Raw genomic sequence first — 6,000 nt, 5'->3', positions numbered from 1 at the left:
CGGACTAACACAGGCCGGGCACAGTCCCTCTCAGATCAGACACACACCTCATCATTCTCTACAGCATCAGCACACACACTCACTGCCGGGGGAGGAATCAGGAGCCGGTTTTCCATCAGACGGTGAGTTTCAACATGCCACTCTTCTTTTCTTTTCTTTTTCCAAAGACGGAGATGCATTTCCCCCCATTAATATGTCTTCAGTATCAACACACCGGTATGTCGCTTAAGAATAATGGTGCAGTGGATGTGTTAAGTCGGTGCATTTTCATTTGCACCAGCATCCCGGTGGTGCTGATGCTTGACTAGGATGACCAGGTGCAAATAACAGGCTATAGCAATATGGATGCCGTTTGTCTTTTTTTTTTTATTGTTAAATTTTGGATTCTGCCGAGCATCAAGGGCAGAACATTGCAGCTTCACCGCACTGCAAGCACTGCATCTTGAAGAGCAACGATGAAAGCAAGCAGAGGGAGGGAAAGCAATGTGTTGATCGGCTGTTGTAGTGAATGAACGCATTGAGCGGCGGTTGCAGCAGCAGCAGCAGCAGCAGCAGCAGGGTTTGGGCTCATTGTTGCTGCCGCCGGCCGGTGCCCACGAGCTGAGCGGATTATTTGATGTCTGCCAGTGATGCTGCCAGATGTAGCTCAGCTCCTAGCTGTCAATCCAAGGGTTTTGACTCCAACACGGGCAGCACTAAGGCCTAGCTTGCAGATATCAGATGTATAGATATGAATAGTCAGCAGGTGTCCATTGATCAGTAGGCTATAGGGGGTGGGGGCAACAGCCTCCTTTTCTTTCATTATTGATCAACATTTTTCATTGATGTTTCTATTAAATAACTGAAATGGTTCAAAGAAGGAAAGCTATAGTCATACGTGTACGATTTTGCCCTTTGAATATTGCCTAATAGAGGGGAAGCATATCTTTCTTCATGTCTCCGAATGATAGAAAGGAGTGGATCACATTCAAGATTTACTCAGGTGGAGTTGTTATTGGATTGGTTACGGTCAAAGATGATTTATCCTGTTGGATTTGAAAACCCATTTGTGGAGGAATTTTAAGCCTAATCTTGGGCATTTGCAGTCAGTATTAGTGCTGAGAGGATTGTTCAATTAATTGATTAATCATTTCAGTCAATTTTCAAGCAAAATGGGAAAACACTGTCTGGTTTTAGGGTCTTAAATGTGGTATTTGCTGCTTTTCCTTGTCAAATGAAATGTGCTGGTAATAGGAACAGTTTGACTATTTTCAGACATTTTGTCAACACATTTATGAATCAATTGCAGGCATTGTCAAGATATAAGCTGTAGGCCTGATATGAATGGATGTGTGTCCCTTATCACCGAAGTTTTATATTGTTTTCACATTGTGATTTAAAGAAATGAAGTTATATGCTTATTTGTCCCGTTGCTCAGTAATAGATAATCAATAAACATGCTCTTGGTTTGATTCCCTTTGGGGCCCATGTCATCATTTTGCAGCGATGTTTACAGAACAAAAAATATGATTAGCCATAATCTAAAAATGCCCACTATCTGTGTGGAATTGAAATGGTGAGTAGTGCAGTGAGAATCTGTCGTTGTAACACTATGTGATACAATACGACATGAGTGTTCACTGTGATTCTCGACCATCCTTGCAAATAGGTCCCTATTTTACTAAATTATGAATTTAGTTGTGATCAGTTTGCCGTAAATGGGAAGCCTTTGGTCTTGTTGTGCAAATCTGAAGCTGCACTAGAATGCTAATATCAGCCTGATAACCTACATTCTGAAAGTTCCAGTCAGCATTTCATACTGTATTCTTGTACGTGTATTCCGCTTCACACCTCACCACACATACACACCCCGTCCCTATCCCTAACCACCCCTCTGACTGCCTTGGGGACCTTAGTTTTGTTCTTTCACCTCCCACCCCCCAGTCACCTCAAAAAAATCCCTTCATGTGACCACATGTACTGTGTGTTGTCCTGTGCATTACTACTATTATCATTGTGTTTGTTGTGTCTTTTGTGTTGTCTTCTTGTTTTTTTCTCTTTCTCATGCTGTATCGGATGCTTGTAACTTTAATTTCCTTTCCGGAGTCATCCCAAAGGGATTAGTAAGTCCAAGTCTAAGTCTTGTATTCAGGAGTATAGAACATGTTAAGACAAGAGAGGAGGCATGCTTTCTATGTTTTCTTCTCAATGAAACATCAACCTTTGGATGAGGCTCTCTCCAGTACCAGTTATGTTAAGGCCTTTTGTTTTTGAATTGCAATTGACGGAAAATTAAGCTAGATTTGACACTAATAAGCCCTTTTCACAGAAGACCTTGTGATATGTCACAAAAGGAATAGCACAGGTATAAGCAATCAAATTAAATAATGGCTGAATTCCATTAAAGCAACACGATAGCTCTGCTTTATCCAAGTGTCCTAAAGCAACACTAGAGAACTTTTCCCGCTTCGGTCTCCCTACATATTGGAAGTGGAATTGTCCATTACATTACATCGTCCAGTTCATTCAAAGTACAGCTCCGCTAACAAATCTAATCAATTCCGCTTCCAACCTGTAGGGGGACAGAAGCAGAAAAAGTAGTCTAGTGTTGCTTTAAGACACTTGCATAGAGCGGAGCCATCGTTAATGTAATTGGTAACACCTGCGCCTGTCCTACTATAACGAGTCAAATTGTTGGCTGAGAAAAAGGGCCTATTGTCATAATGTTTAAGCATCCACATCAAATTTTAAAACATTAAATTAAGCATTCCACATTTTAAAAATCAACATTAATTTAAATTGATCTTGGCTATTAATCAATTAATATGATCACCCTGGGAGTACATGTCAAGGGAGTACGCATGGCTGGCAGGTATGGTACTAAGACACCCCCCTCTCCCCTTCCAGAGACATCCCAAGACATACCTTCCATCTCTTGTGACAACTTGCTAGGTTTGTCAGTGAAGAGCCAGCACTGAGCCATTACTCATGGCAGATGCAGTGTCATCGTCACTCTCGTGCTCTCACATTTCTCTACGGCCCATTAGACACGAGTCAGGTGATGGAGCTTATGGTGGATTGGCATTCTCATTCTGTCGCCTTAAGTGATGACACAATTTTCAGACATGAAAAGGCACAATATTGCTTTCTGGCTGTCTGGGCATCCGGGTTTGAGGTCAACTTTATTTAATTTTGCAAAGAAACTGTACAAAACTCTATACATCCATTTGCAGTAAAATACTATATTTAACATTTCATAAGATTCAGTATATTTTATGATGACATTTTGATTGGGTAGTTATTTCTTTTTCTAAATATATTTTGAAAGGAAGGAACCTCTTGTATGTGTTGTTGATCTGATACATTGACATGCTGTCAGTTAGTCTGCCCGATATTTTCTTGATTAATGGTTTGGTCTGCCAAATTTTGGATAATAATGAATACTGCTCATCAGAAATGCCTACGGTGATGCCTTCAAATTGCTTATATTGTCTGACCAAAATCCAAATACTTTTAAAGTTTACAATTTTATAAAGCAGATACAAATTGCACATTAGAGTTTCTGCTATTAAAAAACCCCGACATAAGCGATTAGTTAAATGTCAAAGTAGTTCTGTTAAATGACTAATCAATTAATTGTTTCAGCTCTACGATTCATTTAGGCCTACTCTATGAAATATTTAAAAAGTAGTGGAAAACGCCTGTCAGAAGTTCTGAAAACCAAATGTGATGACCTTTCAATGCCCTGTTTTGTCTGGATCTACAGTCCAAAACACAAAGATATTACCTTTACATTACATTTACAATGATATTTAACAGAGAAAAACAACAAATCCTCCTTTGAGAACATGGAAACCTGACTTAATTGACTACGACTTAACCTTAACATAGGCCCATCTGCCTGTAAAAAGTACATTTCACAAAAGTGCATAGTTGCTTTACTATCCGTTGTGGGTGAGATTTTGGTCTGGCTCATATCCCACACCATGCCTGATATGCTGAGGAAATCAGTTTGAACATCTGCATTTTCCCAGCTGCATAGGTGTTGCATTTGTTTTGTGTATTTGTAACATTGTCTGCATGCTGCAATTAGAGTATGGTCTCGATTGTCAATCCCTGCACTGCCTCAGGCACTGCTGCAGCTCCAAACAATGCTATGTTATATGAATTCATCCCTAGAGGTTGTTAAGCTACATAAGGAACCACCAATGAAGTATGGCGGACGGTGCGCGTGTTATTAAAGTCATCCTCACGTCTATAATGCCAGCCAAATATATACAATTAGCATCATAGATTCTTTTGTATGCTTTGGGTTAATAGCATCAGCACCCTGCGGCGATAATGGTGGGTTAGGGGGATGGAGGTACATAAACACCCCCACACTCTTGGCTCACAGCTGGACATGTTTGGGTGGCTGTTTTCATTAAGGGACGGGGACACAATAAATTAGCATGACGGGCTGAAGATTGATGAATTGGAAAATGGGGAAAAGTTAAAGCCCGGTCTTGAGTGTAACACACTGCTGCTGGCGGACGATTTTTTTCAAAGAGAGCAGATGCTGTTAATCTCTCTGCCTTCCATAAAACACAGATGGTTTTCTGTTGTGCTTTATTTGGAAGATGATGTTATTACACCGTTTTCTTTCACAATGAAACATTATGAGAAGTAGTCTACAGGTATATTTCCACTGTACCTGTATGGGCTATATGTGGTTTGTACACTAAAGTTGACCCAATTACATATGACATAATGACATTTCATAGACAATCTCATGGACACAATGAGGCATCACATTAATTGATAATTAAAATAATCATTTGTTGCATCCCAACATTAAACATCCTATACAGTATATCAGTATACGAGCTTGAGGTTATGTTGAGGTTTATAAGCCAAGAAAGGAGGAAAAGGAAATAAAAAGAGAGTACAGGAAAAAAAGTGAATAGAATTGAGAGGAGAGGAGAGAAGAGAAAATAGAAACAGAGGACAGAAAAATGAAAGGGAAGGAGAGGAGTGAAAGAGGGGAGAGGAGAAAAATGAAAGGAAAGGAGCAGAGGCTAGAAGAGGAGGGAAAGGAGAGGAGATGAAGGGCAAGGAAATACAATGGGAGGATAGGGGAGAAATAGGAGAGGAAAGGAAATAAAAGGGAAAGAGAGGAGAGGAGAAACAGTAAGGACTAAGCAAAAGTAAAGGTAGCAAGTAAAGAGAAACAGAGAGGAGAGGAGCAACGTGCTGCTGTATTCACCAGCTGTGCCAGGCTCCATCTGAAGAGACTGGAGATTAATATTAGGTGACATAACACGCCACTCCTGTGTCGACACACAAATTTACACACACACATGCAAACACACATGCACACACACACACACGCACATGCAAACACACACGCACACACACACATATATTCTTAAAAGGTCAATAATCAATACACACATGTTATTATACATGTATGTATGTATGTATGTATGTATGTATGTTAACATGTATGTTGCATGTTTACATGTTTTTAGTTTCCAATCAGGCTCTTTTGAACAGGACACTGCTTTTAGGCTGAAGAGGACTTGTTTGTGTGGATCAGGTGGGCAGCAGATGGGAGAGTGGGTGAGAGCAAAGGAGTTGCCAGACTGGTAGTAGCTGTCACGTGCAGAGTGTATGAAACACACCAGCAATATTTAATTGTTGAAAATAAGGATTTACTTTTGCATGATTTACTGCGGCATATGCAGGCAAAGATTATCTGTTTTCAACATGGCAGACGATTCCTGCCATGTTAGATCCACTCATATCTTGAAAAACCTTTAAAAAAAGATTTGACGTTTGACCATGTTGCCACACAAGCGTGTATATCCTATTTTCTTTTACCAGTGTTAAGGGAAACAAAGGAAGAATTTTCAAACCCCAGTGGTTGGAGATTAAGTCATTGTACAGTAGGCTTAAAAATAATAGTACCCCCTCCCCACCCCATCCTTCAGAATCTTTGTTACAGCTCTAAAATGATTAGTGAGGATTTGGGTCAAAGAA

The 6,000-nt window shown here is 40.1% G+C and overlaps 1 protein-coding gene across 20 annotated transcripts in view; it reads left to right on the top strand.

Annotated features, from left to right (window-relative positions):
* Positions 1 to 6,000, top strand: part of nrcama (neuronal cell adhesion molecule a) — a 50,860-nt gene that overhangs the window by 109 nt on the left and 44,751 nt on the right. For all 20 annotated transcript variants that reach the window (XM_034862885.1, XM_034862882.1, XM_034862893.1 and 17 more), the window contains exon 1: positions 1 to 122. This exon is cut by the window's left edge. The gene's annotated coding sequence lies outside the window, so the exon portion shown is untranslated. The remainder of the gene's footprint in view (positions 123 to 6,000) is intronic.

The sequence above is a fragment of the Etheostoma cragini genome, chromosome 23 (assembly GCF_013103735.1).
Source record: "Etheostoma cragini isolate CJK2018 chromosome 23, CSU_Ecrag_1.0, whole genome shotgun sequence".
NCBI lineage: Eukaryota > Metazoa > Chordata > Actinopteri > Perciformes > Percidae > Etheostoma > Etheostoma cragini.
The sequence above is the reverse complement of the archived record's forward strand: the minus strand, read 5'-3'. Positions and strand labels throughout refer to the sequence as shown.